We start from the raw sequence: 25,303 nt of genomic DNA, 5'->3' as shown, positions 1-25,303 counted from the left end.
CTCATTTGAATGCTTTGACGAGTCTCTAGATGCAGATACTTCAATTTATAACTTTTCAAATATGCCATGAGAGATTTAATTTAAAGTAATGTATGTTTGTTCCTGGGGTTTCCTTCTCTTTTCTTGTTCGTAATAAAGCAGCGTCTTGTTTATTAGCTTGCTCTTCCTTAACTTATGTTACCATGGAAACAAGAAAAGTGGGTGGTTTTGGGTGATGCGACAGTGTGATAAAGATGTGTACATGTATCATAATTAATACCAGATCTTTTATCATAGGTGGATTAAACCGAGGGATCAGAGCGAGTCAGTAAAGGTAATTCCCGGTAATGTCGAGGCTTGATATAAAATGTATTCTATATAATGTAGGCATCTGTTCTTCACAAGTGTGTCTATACAACTGTTGGAGGAATTGAATCTTTTGTTCTTTTTGTCATTCATTCATGTATTCATTTTCTTTTCAGCTCAGTCTCTTTATTAATCAGGGGTCGCCACAGTGGAATGAACCTGCAACTTATCCAGCATATGTTTTACACAGCGAATGCCCTTCCAGCTGCAACCCAACACTGGGAAACACCCATACACTCTTGCATTCACACACTTACACTACAGCCAATTTAGCTTACCCAATTCACCTATAGCGCAGGTCTTTCGACTGTGGGGTAAACCCACGCCAACATGGGGAGAACATGCAGACTCCACACAGACATGCCATCTGACTCAGCCGGGGCTCGAACCAGCAACCTTCTTGCTGTGAGGTGATGGTGCTACCCACTGCACCACCGTGACGCCCTTATTCATTCATTCATTCATTCATTCATTCATTCATTCATTCATTCATTCATTCATTCATTCATTTTCTTTTCGGCTTAGTCCCTTTATTAATCAGGGGGTTGCCCAACACAATCTCACGGCAATTCGTAACTTTTTCATTTAGTGGCTAATTCGTACAAATTCGTACGATCTAATTCATACATTTTAGTACGATTTGCGTATCCCCCAATGACGGTTGGGTTTAGGGGTGGGGTTAGGTGCCACGCCTCCTTTTTAAAATCGTACATTTTCTTACGACTGAAATTGCCACTAAACTGCCAAAACGTAAAATACTTACGTTTTCTCGTGAGATCAGGCTGGGTTGCCATAGCAGAATGAGCCGCCAACCTATCCAGCATATGTTTTACGCAGCGGATGCCCTTCCATCTGCAACCCATCACTGGGAAACACCCATATACTCTCATTTACATAAAAAAACTACGGCCAATTTAACTTACCCTATTCACCTATAGCACATGTCTTTGGACTGTGGGGGAAACCAGAGCACCCGGAGGAATCCCACATGAACACAGGGAGAACATACAAACTCCACACAGAAATGCCAACTGACCCAGCCGATGCTCCAAATTGTGCTGATTACTGATATGTAAATATGAAACCAGTGTTGTTTTAGTACGATTGAGATTGAGGGAATTAGTAGTTTTTATTAACAGTTTGAATATGATTACAGTATGAATATTTGACATTTTTGAAATGTTTTATTTTGATTACGTTTAAGGCTTTTTGTTGTGTTGTTGTCTTTTTTATTAGTTTTATAAAATGAAGTTTCACAAACTCATTTGGAGAGGAGCCCGTGATATGATTGATCGCTGCTGGTGTCTCATCTGTAATCATTAGTAAGCCAATCGGATTGCTCCAAACTCACTATAAACAGTCCGACTAACCTTTCTCCCTCATTTTCGTCTTTTGAAGAATCCCCCTATCCACCCCATCTCCTCCTTTCCTTATTTACCAGGGGGAGCTCTCGAGATTGTCCTGATCTCAGACCCCCTTACATGCTCATTGACCAGGAGGGGAGCCCTGGGCTAAATTATCTCCTAGCTCAGGATTCTGTCCCGGGACAGCAAGCCAAACCTGCTAGTATTATCAAGCAATATCTAAGTGTGAACTCTTGAAACTATTTTAGTTTGTTATTTTACATTTTTATTAATCAGTTTTTAAAGTTAATACTATATCAAAATTCCTATAATTGTTTTATAAACATTCATATAAATAAATAAATATATATATATATATATATATATATATATATATATATATATATATATATATATATATATATATATATATATATATATATATATATATATATATATATATATATATTCAGCTAACAAAGTATTTTATGGTTACATGTAATAACCTGAATAAATTATAAATTAATTAATTAATTTACAAAAATATTAAACAAACAACCCAAAAAAAAAAAGATGCTTATAAATGTACAGTTGGTACGGAAAGTATTGACTGATAATTTAAGTGTTTTAGAATTGATTGATAATTTAAATGTTAAAGAATTGATTGATAATTTAAGGGTTTATTGCAAGTTTATTATAATTAACTAAAACCACAAAACTGTTTCGTTCCTTTAAACAAAAAATTTACACTTAACATTACGCTACTTTTTAACGCGGTAAAAGTTATCTGGTTTGTGAAAACATGCAAACTCTACACAGAAATGCCAACTGACCCAGGCGGGACTTGAACCAGCGACCTTCTTGCTGTGAGGCTACAGTGCTAACCACTGAGCCACCGTGCCACCCTATAGAGAAATTTAGCATTGTAATTTTCTTTGCCAAATAAATGTATTAACTGTGATTGTAATCTTTGTGGGGAATCAGTCTGATACCTTATTTTTAGCTGTTCTTTACCTATTAAAAATGAGTCTTTCAGTCCCCAAACTAAACCAGATAAAGCTAAGCTACTGTCTCAAGTTTCTAAATTTCACCAATAGCACACATTAAAAATGCCTTTCTTACTTTTTTTTTGTCTTGTTTCTAGTCCAAATATCTACAAATTCTAAAATCAAGACGCATTTTCCAGAAACCATTTTCAGAAATAATATGTCAAAATTAAGTTTTTAAAAATGAATAATCCACCAATGGGGTAAGCTAAATAATCTTATATTAAAAGGAAACAGCAGATTACTTTGCTTTCCCTATTGGCGGATTATTTAACTTGTTTTAAGGAAAAACTCACTTCATTTTGGCATATTATTTCTTAAAACAAGACAATAGTTTTTGCTTGTCTAGAAAATGCTTCTGGATTTAGGAATTGTTAAATATTTGGACTAGAAAAGAAAAACAATCCAAGTAAGAAAAGCATTTGTTGCAGTGCAGCTGGAGCTTTTACCAAAAACTAAACTACAAAGACATTTAAATGACATTAAAAGCTAATCGTGGTTTTTCCCTCTTCTGTGGAACAGATGGAGGCGATGGACACCCTCTGTTCACCGGACAAGAGAGAAGAGTCAAGGTAATGGAGCGCTGCATCATCATAATCAACATCAGTAACACAATAGTCTCACTCTAATAATGAGCATTTACTCAAGTGTTTAAGGCGAGACTATATTATTATTCATGTGTTCATTTTGAGATTTTGGGCAGTCTGGTTTTTCATGAATATTTTTTTTTCAGTCTGATGTAAAGAAAAAATCCGAAAAACACATTTGAGTGTGTAATTATTATCATATTGTGCCTGAATATTTTTGAATATTTTCTGCAGGTTTGAACTGAGCTATAAATCTCTAATTTAGTAGCTCTTAAATACCTACACAGATTAATCTATACTGTAAAAATGTCTACTGCTTTAAATTTTAACCTGAATCAAATTTGCTTTACAAGTCACATCAACTTATATAAATTCCACTTTGGCGTATGTGTGTTAACTTATTAAAATATGTTTAAGTAACATAAAAACATATGTTGTCATTACCTTTGGATTATTTCATTTTTTCTGTGTATATTCTGATGGTTTATACTGAGGGATATGGATTTTTTTTTTTTACATTTTATTGTCTTTTTTAATTGTTCGCAGTATTATGTAATAAAAAGAGACTCCTTGAGATTAATATGTCAAAATAATTCAACACAGATGTTTAACCAGACTTTATGCTGTTTTGTGCTAAAAAATGCATGCAAATGAGTGCATATTTATTGCCTCATTTACATATTCAAATATAACAATAGTTTTCTTTTCGACCCAGTTACTTCATTAATCAGGGGTTGCCACAGCGGATTGAACTGCCAACTTAACCAGCATATGTTTTACGCAGCGAATGCCCTTCCAGATGCAACCCATCACTGGGAAACATCCAATTTAGCGTACCCAATTCACCTATAGCGCATGTCTTTGGACTTGTGGGGGAAACCGGAGCACCCGAAGGAAACCCAAGCCAACATGGGGAGAACAAGCAAGCTCCATATAGAAATGCCAACTGGCCCAGTCGAGGCTCGAACCAGCCACCTTCTTGCTGTGAGGCGATTGTGCTACCCACTTCGCCACCGTACCGCCCCTCGAAAGCTATTAATACTTTTTTCTTTTCTTTTTATTCTCAGTGAGGTTCACAGTTTTGCACCCTTGTTGTTTTGGATTTGCATTTTCTAAGCCTGATTTGATTGATTTGTTTTCTACAAAGACAAAACTATATTTTAACAAACAAACAGCTAATTAATATTTGTTCAACTGATTATCAGATTATTATTCAGATTTTTGTCCTAAAATGCACACAAAATTTTATTTAATGCCTTATTTGCATATTTAATGGCAATACAACACTTGCTATCCTTAATATAATGAACAAACTGAGGAAAATATTCTTTATTTTTTAGTTCTTTACTAATAACCTTGCTAAAAATGAATTAATTAATGTAATAATAAATATAAAACAATTATAAATACATTTTAAACAAGCTGCCCATTTTATTATAATTTGACTGACACTTTCAGGATGATGGAAGCTATTTTGTTTCTTTTCTTTTTGTTTTCAGTGAGGTTTACAGTTTTGCATCCTTGTTGTTTTGGATTTGCACTTTATAACCCTGATTTGTTTTTTTACAAACACACACAGAAAACTAACAAACTGTTCGACTGATTAAATCTTCAAATTTTTGTCCTAAAAATGCATGCAATTTATATTTAATGCCTCATTTGCATACGCTGTAAAAATATTAGTTGACTTAAAATAATGAAGTAAACCTCTTGATTTTAAAACATATAGTTGTCCTTTTTTAAAGTGAGTAAAGCCATTGCCTTAATTTTAATAAAGTGAATGATTTTAGGCATAAATATAAAAATTAAGTAAAATCAATTTAACAGTTCTAAGTTACAAGGGGACTTTTTAAGTAAGATAAACTTGTCGCTTTTAAGGCAGTGACATTTTTTTTGCTAACTTTTTAAAGTAAATGAAATAATCGATTGGTGGCATGGTTGCTCAGTGGTTAGCACTGTCACCTCACAGCAAGAAGGTTGCTGGTTTGAGTTCCTGCAGGATCAGATGGCATTTCTGTATAGAGTTTGTATGTTCTCCCCGTGTTGGCATGGGTTTCCATTCAGGTGCTCCGGTTTCTCACACAGTCAAAAAAGACATGCGCTATAGGTAAATTAAATGAACTAAATTGCCTGTAGTGTAATGTATGTGTATGGGTGTTTCCCAGTACTGGATTGTGGCTGGAAGGGCATCCGCTGGGTAAAACATATACGGGAATAGTTGGTGGTTCATTCCGCTGTAGCGACCCCTGATGAATAAAGGGACTATGCCGAAGGAAAATGAATGAAATAAAAATGTAACTTTTCAAAAAACTAATAGTACAAAGCGTATGCAATTCTTAATACAGTGAACTAAATGAACAAGTGTATGGTTAAAACTACTAGTTTTTTCCCCCCCTGTTCGTGCACCCTGCAGTGTCTCGCCACTCAGTGTCCTCAGACATGAATGTCAAAGTGTTTTTTAGGTTTCAATGTCACCATCTCAGGGTTGACACTTAGGGGAGTCCTGTTAACTGAAGAGTCATTGAGAGGAGCCGTCATTACTGTGCTCTTCAATGAGGCTCTTCAAGCAAGGTTGCTCCAGGGGCGCAGCAGCACTGCAATCACTGCACTGCAAACCACAATGAAGCAAAATGACAAGCAATCAAAACACCGTAGAGCTGCTTTTACTTAAGCAGATAAAGCTGAATTTAATGTCATTTACTGTAGGAAATTAAATGAAGAGGCATGTGGAGAAAACAAACAGCTTGCTTTAGAATCAGTCTTATACTGTTAAATGAATGTGCAGTATTTATTCTTCTCTTATTCATTTTTATTCGGCTTAGTCCCTTTATTCATCAGGAGTTGCCACAGCAGAATGAACCGCCAACTTATCCAGCATATGTTTTACACAGTGGATACCTTTTCTAGCTGCAACTCAGTACTGGGAAACATCCATACACTCTTATTTACACACAAACACTACAGCCAATTTAGTTTGTTTCTTTAATTTAGAAATGTCAACTGGCCCAGTCGGCACTCAAACCAGTGACCTATCTATCTATCTATCTATCTATCTATCTATCTATCTATCTATCTATCTATCTATCTATCTATCTATCTATCTATCTATCTATCTATCTATCTATCTATCTATCTATCTATCTATCTATCTATCTATCTATCTATCTATCTATCTATCTATCTATCTATCTATCTATCTATCTATCTATCTATCTATCTATCTATCTATCTATCTATCTATCTATCTATCTATCTATCTATCTATCTATCTATCTATCTATCTATCTATCTATCTTGTATACCGGTCAAATATGAAAATGGGTTATTGGGAGAAATATTTTTTAAACCAATTTAAGATTTACAGATTTTTTTTTTAATGAGCATTAGAATGTTTAGTTGTTAGATTAAATTTTTCTTTGTATTCACAATTTCTAGTTTGCTATACTAATGTCAATACTAATGCCATACTATTTATATATATATACAGTTGAAGTCAGAATTATTACCCCCCCCCTCAATTATTAGCCCCCTTGTTTATTTTTCCCCCAATTTCTGTTTAACGGATAGCAGATTTTTTTTCAACACATTTCTAATCATAATAGTTTTAATAACTCATTTCTAATAACTGATTTATTTTATCTTTGCCATGATGACAGTAAATAATATTTGACTCAATATTTTTCAAGACACTTCTATACAGCTTAAAGTGACATTTAAAGGCTTAACTAGGTTAATTAGGTTAACTAGGCAGGTTAGGGTAATTAGGCAAGTTATTGTATATTGATGGTTTGTTCTGTAGACCATCAAAAAATAGCTTAAAGGGGCTAATAATATTGACCTTAAAAGGGTGTTAAAAATTAAAAATTGTTTTTATTCTATAAAACAAATAAGACTTTCTCCAGAAGAGAAAATATTATCAGACATACTGTGAAAATTTCCTTGCTCTATTAAAGATCATTTGGGAAATATATAAAAAATAAAAAAAAATTCAAAGGGGGGGCTAATAATTCTGACGAAGGATATTTGCACAGTAGTTCCTTGAATATTTTTATTTCTAGATAAATGATAATAAAATAAAATTTGACTGGAATAAAATCCGTTCTTGAATTTTAATAACATATTAATGGAAAAGACAAGCTAAAATATCTATTAGAAATCAGCTATTAGTATGTTTAAAAACGTGTTGAAACACTACTGTCTCTGTTAAACGGCACTTGTGAACTATTTTTAAAAGAATAAAAAAAAGACTTTAATAAAAGACTTTAGTCAACTCTACAAATCTAAGCATAATTTAATACAATAAAATGAATGATCAGATCGGTGAGTCAATCTTAACAAGAACCAGCATTTTTCACAACGACACACAATATAAATAATTAAGTTAATGTTCACATCTGATTAAGCGAATTTTTCTATCAAGTTATGCCATGGTAATTAAAATAATGTGCTTATTTTTATTGTGATTTGTCAGTGTGATCTGATTGAGAAGTGGAGATCACATCTCCTCAACCCCAGGATATTTCAGCCATTAAAATCCATACCCAAATGTCCAAGTTTTGAATCGAAACCATAAAATAATGCTGGAATTCAGAGTTTTTGTAAGTTGTTTTTTTTAAATGTCTGTCTGTCTGTCTATCTGTCTGTCTGTCTGTCTGTCTGTCTGTCTGCCTTTCTATCTGTCTATCTGTTTATCTATCTATCTAAATAAATTGAGATAAATGCATAAATGTGACTAAAAGCCTTCAGTCAGCTCTACAGTCCTACAAATCTGAACATAATTTAACACAATAAAATGAATGATCACATCAGCGTATCAATCTTAACGAGGAACAGCATTTTTCTCAATGACACACAATATAAATTAATTCAATTAATGCTCACATCTGATGGAGCCAATCAACCTTTTCCATCAGGTTATGCCATGGTTATTGAAATTAATGTGCTTATTTTCATTGTGATTTGTCAGTGTGGTCTGACTGAGAAGAGCAGATCCTATCTCTACAACCCCAGTATATTTTAGCCATTCAAATCCATAACCAAATGTCCAGGTTTTCAATCGATATCACATGATAATGCTGGAATTCAGAGTTTGTGGGAAGAACTGCATCACTTGATCCTCTTTGTTTTGGCAGCATTTATGAGTAAACTGAGAGAGCAGATGGGTTTTTACCAGTCCGGGCTCATTGTCAGCTTCACTGCTGATAAGTTTAAAGTAAGTGATTTAAAGCCTGACATACAGTTGAAGTCCGATTTATTAGCCCTCCTGAATTATTAGCCCCCCTGTATATTTTTCCCCCAATTTCTGTTTAATGGAAAGAAGAACATCTTCAACGCATTTCTAAACATAACAGTTTTAATAACTCATTTCTAATAACAATATCTTTGCCATAATGACAGTAAATAATATTTTAGATATTTTTTTCTAGATTAAAGGGACATTTAAAGGCTTAATTGGGTTAAATAGGCAAGTTAGGGTAATTATGTAAATCATTGTATAACAGTGGTTTATTCTGTAGATAATCCAAAAATACAGCTTAAAGGGGCTAATAATATTTACTTTAAAAGGTTTTTAAAAAATTAAAAGCTGCTTTTATTCTAGTCGAAATAAAACAAATAAGATGCAAAGAGGTTAGATTCATAGAAATGTGTGTTTTACATCTATTATTTCTCTTTATTAGAAAAATATAAATGACCTGGAATTGGAAAGTGGATTAAAGAAATGGTGTCACAAACAGTTGAAACCAGAAGTTTACATACACTGTATAAAAAGGCACATAACCATTTTTAAAGTCAGATGTTAATGTGACTAAAGATTGAACTGTTTGGCCATAATGACCAGTGTTACATTTGGAGGACAAAGGGTAAAGCTTACAAGCCTAGGAACACCATCCCAACTGTGAAGTATGGGGCGGCAGTATCATGTTGTGGGGCTGTTTTGCTGCAGGAGGGACTGGTCCACTTCACAGCATAGATGGCATCATGAAGAAAGAACATTATGTAGAAATACCAACACAATCTCACGGCAATTCGTAACTTTTTCATTTAGTGGCTAATTCGTACAAATTCGTACGATCTAATTCGTACATTTTAGTACGATTTGCATATCCCCCAATGACGGTTGGGTTTAGGGGTGGGGTTAGGTGCCACGCCTCCTTTTTAAAATTGTACATTTTCTTACGACTGAACTCGTACGAATTCGTACGAATTAGCCACTAAACTGCCAAAACGTAAAATACTTACGTTTTCTCGTGAGATCAGGCTGGAAATTAAAACTTGGCCACAAATGGGTCTTCCAAACAGACCATGACCCCAAGCATACTGCCTAATTAGTTAAAATGTGCTTTAAGGACAACAGAGTGAGTGTTTTGGAGTGGCCATCACAAAGCCCTGACCTCAATACTATAGAAAATTTGTGGGCAGAGTTGAAAAAGCTTGTGCGAGCAAGACAGCCAACAAATCTGACTCAGTTACACTAATTCTGCCAGGAGGATTGGGCCAAATTTCCAGCAAATTATTGTGAGAAGCTTGTGGAAGGATACACAAAACATTTGACCAATGTTATAAAGTTTAAAATAAAAAAAACAAGTAATTGTATGCAAACTTTTGACTGTCTAGAAATTAATAATAAATTCTCATTAAAAAAAATTAATTCTCTCATTATTCTGGCATTTAGCAAATGTAAATCATTTACGTAATCCTAACAGACCTAAAATAGTCAACGTTTAGTATTATTTACTTTCATTATTTTATTTATTAGACATTTAAAAAAAATGGTAATGTTCCTTTTTTTAGTGTTTGTAAACTTCTGGTTTCAACTGTATGTTAATGGAAAAGATCACATACATTGTCAAAAAGAAACAAAATGTGTTTGAAGATATCTTGAGATCTTTTAATAACTTCCTAAAGTTCAATGTAAATGTTGGAAGCCTGCTACAACAAGAACAAGCTCTGAGGGAATAGTATCATGGTCTAAAAATAGACTTGGGAAACACTCTTTACCTGATTTAAACATACCCCCTTCTTTTTGTTTTGTTCTTGTTTTGTTTTTAGGGAACAGGATGATGGGAGGGAGAATAGGGTGTAAAATGTTTGCTGTGTCTACATCATAGGTCTCAAACTCAATTCCTGGAGGGCTGCAGCTTTGCACAGTTTTGCTCCAACACTAATCAAACACAGCTGATCCAACTAATCAAGGTGTTTTAAGACTACTAGAGACTATTAAACAGGTGTGAGTTGGAGGTGGTTGGAGCTAAACTATGCAGAGCTGCGGCCCTCCAAGAATTGAGTTTGAGACCCCTGGTCTACATAAATATTATTCTGTAATTGTGTAATCTGTTGTGATATGCAAACTGAAAAAAATAATAAATATATTGAAAAAAAATGTGTGTGTGTATATATATATATATATATATATATATATATATATATATATATATATATATATATATATATATATATATATATATATATATATATATATATATATAAATATGACTTTCTCCAGAAGAAAAAAATTTATAGGAAATACTGTAAAAAAAAATCCTTGCTCTGTTAAAAATCATTTAGGAAATATTTGTAAAACATTTTGCCTTCAATTGAACGTCATTTAAAAAACCCTGCGATAATATTATTCCGAAGCACATTTAAAGTCCCATTTTCTTTTTTATAAGCTCCACTTTGGTTTCATTGATAATTTCTGGAGCACAGCCAGAGCGGTTGAATGGCTCGGTAAGGTTGCCAAGGACGAAAGCATTCACAGACATGGAGCAAATTAACTATGAGATGTTTATCTCGGCACGTCCAATCAGCTTCACTCTATGGGTTGCTATGGATGCTTTACACTATTCTGATTCAAAGTGTCAGCGGATGAACAGAACAAGAGTGTTAAGTTGTGCACCAAGTTTCCTCCTCGCAGGGAAATGCCACGCAATTGCCAAGCCTGAAAGGTGCTCCAAAGGCAAGGATTGTGCTATTGAAATGTAATTATTCATGAAGGCTGAGCGTTATTTCTCTCTGGCTTGATCTGGCATTGCACATTTGAGAATTCATAGAATAGTGTTATTGCATTTGAGTTGGCTTTGGTTTTTTGGGCTTTTTTCAGGGTTTCCGCAGGGTCTTCAAAGTCTTAAAATGTCTCAAATTCACTGAAATATTGTCTTGTAGGTCTTAAATCATTTTAAACTGGTCGTAATTTTGTGCTTTGGTGGATTTGCTCTTCAGTGTTTGAACTTTCAGCAGTGAAATTTAAACCACACTGAACTGAACTTAACTGAACCTCAACTCTGAAATCTGGACTTTACAAAAACTCTGTGAAGCTGCTTTGACACAATCTGCATTGTAAATATAAAAATACACATGAATTGAATTGAACTGAATACATTTTCCTTTGTTTATATAATTTTCCAGAGATGGGAAGGGCATCCGCTGCGTAAAAACTTGCTGGATAAGTTGGCGGTTCATTCCACTGTGGCGACCCCTGATTAATAAAGGGACTAAGCCAAAAGAAAAATGAATGAATGTTTATACAAATCCAATCAATCCAACACTATCTAATCCCCAACAACACATCTCAATTAAACTTTATAATATAAAACTAATATTATAACAGTCTGTTGTGTATACATTTGGTTTTTTTAAGTTACACTATGTTGAAAACAAAAAGTAAACAACTAAGATCAACTTGTTCTTTGGCTAAAAAATTACTAATTAATTTTTTTTTCTGCCGGGTCTTTAAAAAATCCTTAGCGTTTAGCCCCATAGAAGTATAAAATGTCATGTCTTCATAGTCTTAAAATGGCGTTGAAGTCTTAAATCTCTGAGTAATTTTTGATCCACTTTTGCAGTTTGACAAGCATGTAAATGCAGTTGTGAAGAGCAGCTTTTTCCAACTGAGATTGATGGCGAAAGTTAAACCATTTCTTAAAAAAAAAAAAAAAGATCTATAACTATAACCCATGCCTTAATTTCCTCTCAGTTGGACTACTGCAACTCCTTGTACATTGATCTATCTCAGTCAACACTCTCTTGATTACAGTTGGTCCAGAATGCAACCGCCAGATTAATGACAGGAACTTAGAAAAGAGATCACATCTCCCCTGTACTCACCTCATTGCCTTGGCTTCCTATAAAACTCAGAGTTGATTTTAAAATCCTTCTTTTCACATATAAAGATTTGCACAATTCTTCCCTGGTTTATGTCAGTAGCTTATTAGGCCATATACAGCTTATAGACCATTGAGATCCCATGATCAGTTTCTTTTGACGATCCCTCTGTCTGGCTGCAAATCAAAAGGTGACCGAGCTTTCTGTCCAAGGCTCTGGAACAGTCTCCCGTTGAACATCGGGATTTCTCCATCCTTGAATACTTTTAAATCTAACTTAATGACTTATTTTTACTCCCCCCTTGCCTTTGAGTGACTTATACATGTAATTCTTATCTGTACTTTAGCATTACATATATATTTCCGTTTCTTACATTTTTAATACAAGTTTTATTTTATTGTCTTAAATATTTTAATTCCTTGTAAAGCACTTTGGATCAACTACAGTTGTATAAAATTGTGCTCTATAAATAAAGTTTCCCTTGCCTTAAATTTCATTTGGTGAAACCAGCAGAAACCCTGTTTTTAAAGGTGCATGATGTTCGAAAACAAGTAGTTTTTGGTGTTTTTAATTGAATAAAATGGATTTTATATACAAATAAAGCATGTTTAATACACGTGTCAAATGTTACAGATAACCTTTGAGAGTAATTTTGATACATTAAAGTGATTCACCCAGAAATAAAATTTACTCACTATTTATTCACCCTCGAGTAATTCCATACCCATAGAAGATTCCTTTTTCAGCTGAACACAAAAGAAGATAATTAAGAAACATTGACTTCTATAGTAAGAAAAACAAATACGTGGAAGTCAATGATTACGTGTCCAACTTCTTTCAATGGAGCAAAATTCTTTAGTTTTCAACAGAAAAAAAACTCCAATCAGGTTTGTGACAAGTGAGAGATGAGTAAATGATGACAGAGCTTTCAGTTTTGGGTGAACATTATTGTATATTTAAGTAGAAATTAAAGACCTGAACTTATTTAAATATTTAAAAGAATCAGTCATGACGCACATTTTTCTTATATTTAAGATGATTAAACCCCTCCTGCTGATAAATGGGTAAAAGGTAAGTGTTTGAAGAGTTGTGGTGAAATTTGAAAATATTATTTGGGGCTCCACTGTCATCCCATAGTTCACCCAAAATGGAAAAGTCGGTCAATGTTTATTCACCCTTCACTTGTCACAAACCTGTTTGAGGTTTTTTTTTTTTTTTTTTTTTTTTGTTGGACACAAAATAAGTTTAGTAAAATAAGTATGTAAACATTGACTTCAATAATTTTTGTTTTTCCGGCAACACTTTGCAATACGAGACACAACGCTAGTGTTAGCTAATGTATTTGAAGAGGTCAGATGCAAAAATCTCTGAATTTTTCTCCTAAAATTTGCATTTTTCTCAAACTCCTATGTATAAGTTGAGTAATTTCCCTTTTGTCAATTAATACGTTATTTTCATTGCCTTTAATGTGAAATAAGTGAACATAAACAAATGAGTCTCAGAGAAATGCTTATTTTAGATGAAAATGTCAGATGACACTGAGGATTTTGCACCTGAACTCTTCATTTACTAACATGAACAAACAATGAACAATGCATGTACAGCATTCATTAATCATAGTTTAACATTTACTATTGCATTATTAAAATCCAACATTGTTAACTTTAGGTAATGAACTCTGAGTAAACATCAACAGTGAACACCTGTATTTTCATTAGTTGATGTTAGCAAACATGAATAAATAATTTAATAAATGTGCACTCTAAAAAAGGTTGAGTTATTCATTTAACCCAATGGATAAGTTAAAGATATTTGGTGCTTTGTTGGGTTATTTTTAACTCAACCAGTTGGGTAAAAGTTTTTAATTTCAACAGTCTACTGATTTAACTGACACAGAACAGCTGTATTAATATGCGTGCGTAATGCTTTTTTGTGTTATAACGTTTATTTAAGCTCTAATAATGTTTTTTCTAACACATTGCCTCTCTGTATCGTGTTTTTTATGTCCATTTCACCAGCACTCTTAATTATTGATGATACAAACTCGCGCTTCGTAGCCGATCTATAGTAAGTGGATAAAAACGTTGTGTTGAACTTAAAAAAAATATTATAAAAAAGACTGCATGTTATTTATTTACAAAGCCATAATTATCAAATTAATACTAGTAAAAGTAACAATAGCAATACCAGAATGAAAAAAAAAAAATTATTGAAAAAAACCCTATGGATTGGGTTAACTTTAATAACCCACACTCAAAAATATATATTTTTTTACTTGTTCAAACTAAACTAAAATGAGCTGAAACAACACAATTCTTGAGATTTCATTGGGACAATTTAAATTTTTTATGTTCAATTCACATAAATTTGTAAAAAGTGTTAACTTAATCGATTTGTATTGAGATCACATGAATGAATTGTGTGGAACCCAGCATTTTTTATTTTATAGTGCAATGCATTGGATTAAAATAACCCATATTGGGAAGGTCTCCTCTAGTTGGGTTATATGTTGAGGTATTTTTAACTCAGCTATTTTAACTGAGTATTGTGCATTGTTTGTTCAAATTAGTAAATGCATAACCTTATATGTCCCGTAATGTAAAATGTTACAGTTTTCCTGTTATGCAAGTGATTGGTTACCCTTTTCTAACATTCTTAAAAATATCTTCTTTTGTGTTCAGAGAAAAAAATGAAAAAAGAATCTCAAGGTTTGAAACCACTTGAGAGAAAGTAAATAGTGGATATTTTTTAGGCGAACTCTCCCTTTAAATAGTCTTTTAAGGTTGATATTTTATACTTTTTATAACTATTGTTACACTGAATGACATTTCCGTGTGAGTGTTTTCTCTAAATCATGGTAATTACATCATCTGTTAAATGGCAACAAAATAAAACTCTATTTTAATGCATTCATTAAATTCCATTAAATTTGAATTTTTATTTCATTAAACTGCATGCATTTTACTATAGCTTTATTAATTTGATTATTTTTTTTATGTTTGCTGAAATCATTGATTTTTCTTAATTTCAGCATGTCTGAAAAGCTTTTCTGATGTATAGCTGCAACTTCCACATGCACAATCTGAGCGACATTAGTCTGAAATATTAAAAATGAATACATAACCTGATTTACAGAACACATTTGCATTAATACCCGAACTTAAACCCAATGTAAAACCGGCTGATGATGGTTTATACAATTCTTATATTGCATTCAAATCAGCGATTTAAGCTCTAAATATATTCTAACAATGCAAGAAATCCCAAAGCCAAAAACAAAAAAAGCAAACCCTAAAATATGACTTCTGCATAATGCATAATGTCAGTACTGATCCTGCCTATCGGAGGCAACAGAAGTTGATCAGAGAGTTGAGCGTGTCGGATTGTCACTCACATTTCTTTTGTGCTCTAATATAAAAAAAAACAAAGGAGCAACATCTCATTGACATTCAAACGCAAGCCTGTCCTGTTTGTATTCCATCACACGACATGGTTTGTGCTTAAAAAATGCCAAAGCATCCGTGCACGCGCCAGATAAGGCAATTCTCCGGCACTTACGCTTTCTCTGATTATTGTTGCACGCAATAAATCGCCCACTTTAATATAATAAACACTTCCCCATGCTAAACACAATCATTCCGACATGCAACTGCATTTAAATTGTCATGCATGCTTTGAAATGCTTACGCGCGCATGCATGTGCTAATAAAAATACACACACGATTGCTTGCTTACCTGTGAGGAATTGAGAACTGTGTAAGTTGTTTGAAGAATGCAAAGTTGATAATGCTTTATAATTGGTGAGAAATCAGCTTCCATTCATGATGCCCCCACAGGTGCAGGTGTTTGGATCTGTCCTTGGTGCTGAAACAAAGACCTGATGAAGCGCAGGAGGTGATGATGAGGAGGAGAAGAAGAAGAAAGGAGGAAGAGCTTACCTGTGCACAGCGGAATTCACACGAAATGATGAATGCCTCCTCATTAAAAGCAACAAACACCACCTTCAGACCGCCTAAGTCCACTTAATGGTCAGTTCGGTGCCTTCTCCTCAGTCTCGGGCTTTTGTGTGAGCGCAAGAATTCTGTCCACAAACCTGCCATCGTGAGGGGTTTAATAAACTCAAACTAAATCTCCACGGATCCAGGGTTTGGCTCTCGCAGTCACGACTTTCCAAACTGAAACTTGAGAGTTTTTCTTTTTATTTTTGAACAATATTGCCCGGGAATAGGCTGTTATTAACGGGCGCCTCAGTGACTGCCAATGGCAGGTCTCTCTGTTAATATTTAATCTGTTAATGTGGTAATCTTTTACCCTGGTGTTCAGGGTTCGAGCTTCGTGCATTCGTCAGGTTCGTGAGGAACAAAAACCCTCACGCCCCTTCTGTGGATATCTCTCTCTCTCTCTCTCTCTCTCTCTCTCTCTCTCTCTCTGTGTGTGTGTGTGTGTGTGTGTGCTATATCTGAATATAGGTGGAGTCACATCAGAGCTTGTCACGCTTGAAATGGTTTACCCAAATAATTTTAATAACGTTTTAGGTTACATTTAAACTGGCTTTGGTAAATATACGAGTTTAGTAATTTACCTTTCCTACACGTCTTTTTATTAGATTTTATATGATTTATTTGTTTCAAACGGAAAAACTATACACAAAACCCTTTTTTAAACAAAATACATTTCAACATGGTCGAAATGGAGCGGGATGAAGCGCAAGCTTATTGGTTTCCACACCCCATTATACCTCACACATCATTTGTTTATTACTTTAACTTATTTTTGTACTTATCTCTTTTTACACGAGACCTATGAGCTTCATGGACATGAGACTGAGTCAGTTGGCGTTTCTGTGTGGAGTTTGCATGTTCTCCCTGCGTTCGCGTGGGTTTGATCCGGGGGCTCGGTTTCCCCCACAGTCCAAAGACATGTAGCCGAATTGGGTAAAGTAGATTGGCCGTACTGTATGTATTTGTGTGAATAAAAGAGTGTTGGGTTGCGACTGGAGGGGCATCTGCTGTGTAAAACATATGCTGGATAAGTTGGCGGTTCATTCCCCGACCCCTGATGAATAAAAAAGGACTAAGCCGAAAAGAAAATAAATAAATGAATGCACATAGCCCCCCCATCGTATCTCAAAACTTTTATTGGGGCACAACAGATTTTTACCGGGACACGTTTTTTTGCACAGCCGCCCATGCAAGATGCCGCCCTGGGCGATCGCCTATATTGCCCAAATCCCACTGCACTCCCCAAACACCTTTGAAGTACCAATATGGACCCTTTGCAATATTTGGAAAGGTACCGCCCCTTCGACAGCTCTCGTGGCTTTATTTCTGAGTGTTTACAGCAAGATTTAACATTTGCATGCTGTAGGTTTTTAAAAAAAAGCCAAACTAAAAAATAAGTTTTTATTAGCCAAGCTATTTTCACCCTCAAACAAATATGCCATAGCTTTGGGTTCATATTTATATAGCTGTAATCTGATTGACGAGTTTAGGATTAAATTCAAACTTTACACTTGTTTTACATTAAATTAAGTAGGCCTATATGTAAACGTTTATCGAGACTTTTTTTTTTTTAACATTTTAACTGTTGTTTTTTTGCATCTACAACTCATGAATGTTTAATGATGGAAGCACTAAGGCGGTTGGTGATTGGTTGTCTGCTATAATCACCTTTAAAATAAAAACACGTGAGCAGATTTAATTCCGCTTTCACGCATGCTGTCGGAATGGTCTTAAATCCGCGTTTATTCTTCGGAAATTGGACATGCACTGTCTCTAAAGTGATAGAGTAGTAAAATCAGAAGTAAAGTTACTTCTGGGATACTTCGAGATCATTTTGAGACCAGATTTGGACAGGCCATAAACTTTAGCAGCGAAGATAACAAGTGGTGTGTGAGTGTGACTGGTAAGTTTTATCCAAAACCGCTATGTTTACCGTGTTGTTTCTCTAATTATCTTGTCATTAATGTGGTGTGTATTGTTTTTTAAACGGTGTAAATTAATTAATAGCAGGTGTTTAACAGAAATTATCACTAGATTCTTGGGTATTTAAATACGCTTTTAAATTGAATTACGAGGCCTTGATCTTTGACAACTTTGATTAATGTATTAATGTAAATGATGATACAAAACTGTTTACTACTGCTGTCAGTACATTTATTTTTGTTATTGATATTTTATATATTTTAAACAGTGAACAATGTTTCTGTAACTTAATTCAGTAGCTATAGTATCAGATTACAATGTGTAATTTTTGAATACAGATGTTGTGTGACACTGAATCAAAGTCAGTTCTACGTTAAATATTCTTATTAAACAAATGTTGAAACATTAATGTTAAACGAGTAGGCTAATAAAACATGCTACAAAAATAAAATGGATTAAACAACAAAAACAATGTAGCATCTGCATGCTAATGGTGAAACAGATCACAAATCTCACTGTTCGGATCACATTATAGTTAGTTACTGATTGGACCATTTTTGGATCAGCCAAAAAGGGGAGGAGACAAATGTAATCTGCTCTCCATTTATTACAAAAACAGTACTGCAAGACACTTGGTTTTAACAAACAGAACTCAGAACCTGTAATTTTATTAAAAATTAAAAGAACAAATAATCAGCTGGATAAAAATAAATTGTAAAATATGCAGTACTGTGAAAAATTCACTGTTACTACTACTGTTGATAACGCTAAATGTATTAGTGTATATTTAGTATAAAATGTATATATTTAAATGTATGTTTAGTCTCTTTCAATAAATGATTCCTTTATTCACTCAAACTTTTTCATTACTAGATGTATCACTTTTGAAGAAATATTCAAAGGATATTTTTGATGGCTGGTTGGTTAAACTGGTTAAATAATGTATTTGCTGCCCACAACTTTCTTTTTTGAGCGTCATTAAATGCATATGATGGTTATTTTATTCTTTACCATAAACATAAGTGGTTTTATCAAAGCTATAAACTGTCATTCCAGTACTTCTGTGTTTTTTTGACTGTTTGTAACTTCACAACCAACTAAAAAGACTAAAGACTGAATCTCTTAGGATTAATAAACATATGCAATTCACCATCATTTATAATTTATGTTGTGTGGGTGTTGAGATCCCAATCTTATAAAGAATAATCATACAGCTTACACTAAATGCATTTAAGCAGGATAAACTAGTGACCGAAAACACCTTAAATGAAACCCACTACATCCCGAATAACCTACCACAATTCTTTCCATCAACATTATATTTTACAGATAAGTCTAAATGCTTTCATACATGTGATTTTAATCACGTGAGAGGCAATCTCTCTGCGATCGTTACAAATTTAAGATTAATCCACCAGTAAAAAAAATGTATTAATCTGCGGGTCACAGTGGGTTGTTATCCATACGGATCAACCATGATCCGTTACACCCCTACTGCATGCTAATGATTATTGAACACTTTTCAGTCTACAAGACTATCTACTGTTTTGTAATTAAACATTTTATGTGTCTGAAATGTATTTAAAATGTTTAAACTTAGAAGAACTTCTTAGATCATTGCGTTTCTCCATAAATACAGGCCATGAGATGCCTGTTATAGCCTAACAACCTCTTGAATCCAGCTCTATATCAAACACAGACGCCTAATTACATTTACATTTAAGCCAAAGCAAAGGAAACGCTGCCCACTTGCAGTTTTTCGAATCGCACCGCTGATTCTAACCCAAACTATTGAGAAAGAGCTCTTAATGATGAGGCCATTCATCTGTGCAAGACAGCATAAAAGAAGGTATAATTACGGTGAAACTTAACATACTGATGGTTCTCTGAAAAATGCGAGTTGGTACTGTATCAGCAGAAGCCAAATGCTTAAGCTTCAGGTTCCAGAACAGTGTGTTAAAAGCCCTCAAGCGCTGTCCAAGTTCACATTCTCAACCAATTAAAGGGGAATCAGGAGGGGGCCGATCGCTGACGGAGAGACACACACCAGCCAGAACACAGAGCTAGCTTTGTCTTCCATACACACACACAAGTAATTTGGATATTTGCAGAGAAATGCACACTCCCATAGTGGTGATTAGAGCCACAAACACTCGCAATAGATTATATAATAACCACCTCTAACACAAAGGGACCAATTTTGCCTCAGAAAAGAACATCATAATGGGCAGATCTTGAAGAAGGAGATGAATATAGGAGAAAGTTATGGGGAGTGCAAGGACACGCAGATATGATTGTCAGAAATTGCTTCAAACTTTTCCACCCAAAGTGGAAGTACAGTAGCTGTAATTTGTCAGATTCTCAGATCAGTCTGAAAGCGGGTGGTCAGCCCTCTGGAAATACTGTTTGTCTGATGCAACGGCATGTAAAACTGCTTATTGATATGCTAAATAACAACACGCTTGTGAAGCGTTCATGCAAGAATAACATGTATTTGTTATATTCGGTGGTAAAGTAAGCGTGAAAGTGCAGTTTATAAATAGGTCAGCCAGAATAATTGAGTCAGAAATGTTTCAAACCGGTGCTGCAGAAACTAACTGTTGATTGTTTAGGGTCAAAAGTTCTCCATCAATCAAAGTCAAGTATGAAGTTAAGATTTGACAATACTTGCAAGGGGTCAAAGCTTTGAAAGGTAGTTTAAAGCTATTAGAAGGTGTTTAAAGTTGTAAAAAATACTCAAATTTCCAATTTCCGTTGCTGTTTTCAGGGGAAATTTACTTTAAAAAATAAATAAATAAAACCACATTATTAGTGACTTTACATCAGATTTCACTTTAAGTTAATGTGAAAATAGTTTCTATGTCAGTTTAATTTTCAGAGCTGGTGCTCTGAAACTAGCTCCAAACTAGGTGCAACACTCGTAAACGTGTCCGCTTCCGGTAATATCTTTTGTTTCAAGAGCTCAGTGCGCAACACCTCCTTAATCTCACTTTTCAGTGCATTACGAGAAATACTAATGCTAAAGAAATCTGTGATCAACAACAGATCATCTTTACGACACTTATCAAATTGTTTATGTGTGGGTGCAATCGTAAACCGATCCAATTCAAATTTTGACGTCATAGCACAAACACTTAATTTTCCTCCTACACAAAGTAAAAGCCCCAGGCAAACCATTAATTAAATAGTGCTTGAATGACTCTGCTTTATCTGTGAAAAATTTGGGAGTAGAAAAAAAAAACATAGGACAAGCCCCCCCATTTCATGTTACGCCCCATCTAGGGGTTAGGATGCAACATGAAAGGGAAGACTGTACACGCAATGCTGCTAAGAAAATATAGATTTTATTTTCACAGTGATTTTCTCGAACAAAATTTGTCTCTTTTTTCAACTTCAGGAGCTGACCAGGCCAAAACAATAAACAAAACAAATACAATTTTAAATCCCCTCTAAATTTCTTATTTTCAGCAAAAGTAAAGAAAATGAAATACACTTTCTTACCTCACTCCCCTGTCCAAAAACAATCAATAAAAGAAGGTACAAAAGAAAATGGCGTCAAGCTCCCTACTTACCAGGTACAAATATTTACAATCAGCTAACAAATCCAAAAGGGGCAAAACAGCAGAGTAATCATTTAATAGGCAGGGGTTAGATTTTCAATGTCAACAAAGCAAGAACTAAAGCACTAAATACTTTCACAGATTTTTTTCAGATACTTAGAAAAACTCAAATTCAACAAATCTAACTAACAAACACACAATTTCTTTCTATAATCGTAAACACACCACTACCAACCACAAGTGAGCTCAAACAGCTAAACATAAAGTGACAAAGGAAGAATTTATAGGCAGCCAGGAGTCAGCTGACTAGGCAGGGTGTGGCATCAATTGGAGCAGGGGCAGGACCAAACAAAGGAGCAAGCAGCTGCTTCCTGCAGAGAGACACAGAAGACTGGCCAAAAATAAAAAGAGCAGAATTAATACATAAAGGGACATTACGGTACACACTGTAAAAATATATTTTTTTTAAAGTTGAAAGATTAGTAGGGATGTCACAATACTGGAATTCGATACTTATCTGCAAGGACAGGCAGAATCTGCAGACATTTTTGCTTTTATTATGACATTTTACATTATGCTATTTCTGTAAGGAATTTTGTAAAACAATCTGTGAATTTATGTGGAATTATTTTGGGAGTATTGTAACTTAAACACTTTAAATAAAAAAATAAGAAATAATACCTTTTTAATTTGGGGCAGTATAATGGCGCAGTGGGCAGCACGTTGCCTCACAGCAAGAGGTCGAATGCCATGAGCGACACGATCATGATTAATTTTTAATCCGGACCGTTGTAGTCAAGTCAAAAACAACTCCTCCAACAAGACGGTATGTTTGAAGTACGTAAGAGTAGTTTATACACTTGACCCTATCCATATACTTAAACTTCTTTCAATGTCTCCGGAGGCAATATTGTGATGTATTATTTTCAATTAGGGCCTACAGTGTCAACTACAGTGTGTGGATTACTTTGAAGCTGACTGTGTTCATGTGGCCTCTGAAAACGTCAGTGCAAAGAGACCCTAAATCGATCTCTTGGGAGAACAGACAATGGTTTTGATTTTTACAGAAAACAAAGAAAGCAGTAGGAGACACAATACAGAGAGGGAATTACAGAAGCCTGGGTTTTATAGAGAGCAATAACAACAAGACATCAAAGTTCTGAAGTTTATTGGTTGATTTGTAGTTATCAGTCACTACACTGAACTCTAACATCTCGAATGTAGTCTTGTGTTTTCTTACAAGAGAATAAATAATTCAAATTTTTAAATGTGTGTGTGTTTTTTTTTTCTGCAGTTTTGTGTGTACTTTACTGCACACGTTTTAGCTGACAAGACTTTAAAAGGCATTAAAAAGTATTTGTAACATTGTAAAGACTCCGCCCTTTATTGGAAAGGGGACGGAAAGCTGGAGCTCATTTGCATTTAAAGTGACATTCCTAAAAAAACCCAAAGAAGGTGTTTACAGTACAGCATGGTATAATAAATAATACTGGTCTGTGAGATATCTTGTGCTGAAAAATTCACACATTAATATTACACATTTATTATTAAAAGGGCGGGCGGCGCAGTGGGTAGCGCTGTTGTCTCATAGCAAGAAGCTCACTGGTTCGAGCTTCAGCTGGGTCAGTTGACATTTCTGTGTGGAGTTTGCATGTTTTCCCAGTGCTGGCGTGGGTTTCCTCCGGGTGCTCCGGTTTCTCCCACAGTCTAAAGACATGCGCTATAGGTGAATTGGGTTAGCTAAATTTTCCAAAGTGTATGTGTGTGAATGAGTGTATGGTTGTTTCCCAGTGATGGGTTGCAGCTAGAAGGGCATCCGCTGCATAAAACATATGCTGAATAAGTTGGCGGTTCATTCCGCTGTGGCGACTCCTGATTAATAAAGGGACCAAGCTAAAATAAATGAATATTAAAAGGGCATAACGCTAGCCATTTTAATGAAATAGACCTATTCACATTCTAATATCTGTATTGTAAATATGAACAAACAAATGACAATGAATAGGCAATAAAAAAAAGAAATATTGAAAAAAAAAAAACTAAACATTAGCAGCTTTATAAAACACCACAATAAAAGGAAAAACAGATTTGACTCCTGATTAAACTAGTTTAAATTAGGGTTGAACAATATATCTTTTGATCATCGATATTGCAATGCGTGTATGCACAATAAACACATTGCAGGATTAGATTATTTATTAAAGATGAAACGATATTAATAATTTTTTTATTATTATTTCTACAATGATGATGACCTTGTTTGTTTGATTGCTCAATTTCTATATCTGATTACTTCCACATTCTTTTTATTTAGATATGCTTACAGTATGTAATTTATTATATTTTAAGTAGATGCACTACACAGAAAAAGACTCGATCATCCCAGTCGATCCAAATTAAGGAAATCTTTCCAAATAGAGCTATTCATTTCAGCTGCTGAAATTATATTCATATCGAAGTGTAGAATGCAGCAAAATTAAATATCACAATGTCAGATTTTTCTTGTATTATGCAGCCCTAGTTTATATGAGCAATATCACATGAGTAGCGGTGCGATATTCAATTCCCCTTTATTTGTATAGCGCTTTTACAATGTAGATTGTGTCAAAGCAGCTTCACATAAAAGATCATATTAAATAGAAACAGTGTAGATTATTTTTCAAAGTTTAAGTTCAGTTTAGCTCAGTTCAGTGTGGTTTAATATTATATCAGCACTGGTGGTGATGCACAGCCATAACGCACTGCTACTCGTGTGATATTGCATTTATACAGTACAACAGTTCAACGGCATAATCGAGTATATAAAAAGGAAAATCAAACACGGAGATTCTCAAACCGTTTTGTAAGAGGAACTACTCTCTTCTGTCGATCATACACATCTGCAGCTGATCGTCAGAACAGCAGAAACTGTTGCTCATTCACATACATCACCTTAGAGCTAGTATTGGAATGATTTTCTAGCGTAATGTCTAAAATGATGACAAAACAGGTGATTTTGGAGACATTTTAAGATTATTAGGCTGAACGGCATGACATGCCATCAGTCTACAGAGATTCCCTTGTAATTCTCTGTTGTAATCAGGATATCACAATAGTTATCCCCGGCAAAGCCAAAGCAAACACTACCAAATTACTGTGCTATAAATACAGTAGAGCTGCACAATTAATCGTGAAAAGATCACAATCTCGAGTTGACCCTCTAGACGATCATAATCCAGCATTTCTACGATTCAATAATATTTTCAAGTTCAGGAGAGAAGCATTGGTGGCCGCACAAGCCTTCACATTGTTTTACATACATTGTTCAAGCAATGTGGACACCTCTAAATGATGTTCAAGGAGTCACATGCTGTATTTATAAGGTATAATTCACCTCAAAAATATCTTTTCTGTCTT

General features: G+C 34.5%; 1 protein-coding gene and 1 long non-coding RNA gene across 4 annotated transcripts in view; one reads left to right on the top strand and one right to left on the bottom strand.

Annotated features, from left to right (window-relative positions):
- Nucleotides 1-16,784, bottom strand: part of grm2b (glutamate receptor, metabotropic 2b) — a 58,439-nt gene extending 41,655 nt beyond the window's left edge. The window contains exons 1-3 of one of the 2 annotated variants that reach the window (XM_087272622.1): nt 16,362-16,784; nt 16,159-16,287; nt 13,119-13,169 (exon numbers count right to left, since the gene is read on the bottom strand). The gene's annotated coding sequence lies outside the window, so the exon portion shown is untranslated. The remainder of the gene's footprint in view (nt 1-13,118; nt 13,170-16,158; nt 16,288-16,361) is intronic. The other variant, XM_087272623.1, reaches the window with a different exon arrangement.
- Nucleotides 16,785-18,127: 1,343 nt separating this feature from the next.
- Nucleotides 18,128-25,303, top strand: part of LOC147834876 (uncharacterized) — a 75,601-nt gene continuing 68,425 nt past the window's right edge. For both annotated transcript variants that reach the window (XR_015502850.1, XR_015502849.1), the window contains exon 1: nt 18,128-18,327. This is a non-coding gene — a long non-coding RNA (uncharacterized LOC147834876). The remainder of the gene's footprint in view (nt 18,328-25,303) is intronic.

This window comes from Danio rerio, chromosome 11 (genome assembly GCF_052040795.2).
Source record: "Danio rerio strain M-AB ecotype USA chromosome 11, GRCz13ab, whole genome shotgun sequence".
Taxonomy (NCBI): domain Eukaryota; kingdom Metazoa; phylum Chordata; class Actinopteri; order Cypriniformes; family Danionidae; genus Danio; species Danio rerio.
The sequence above is the reverse complement of the archived record's forward strand: the minus strand, read 5'-3'. Positions and strand labels throughout refer to the sequence as shown.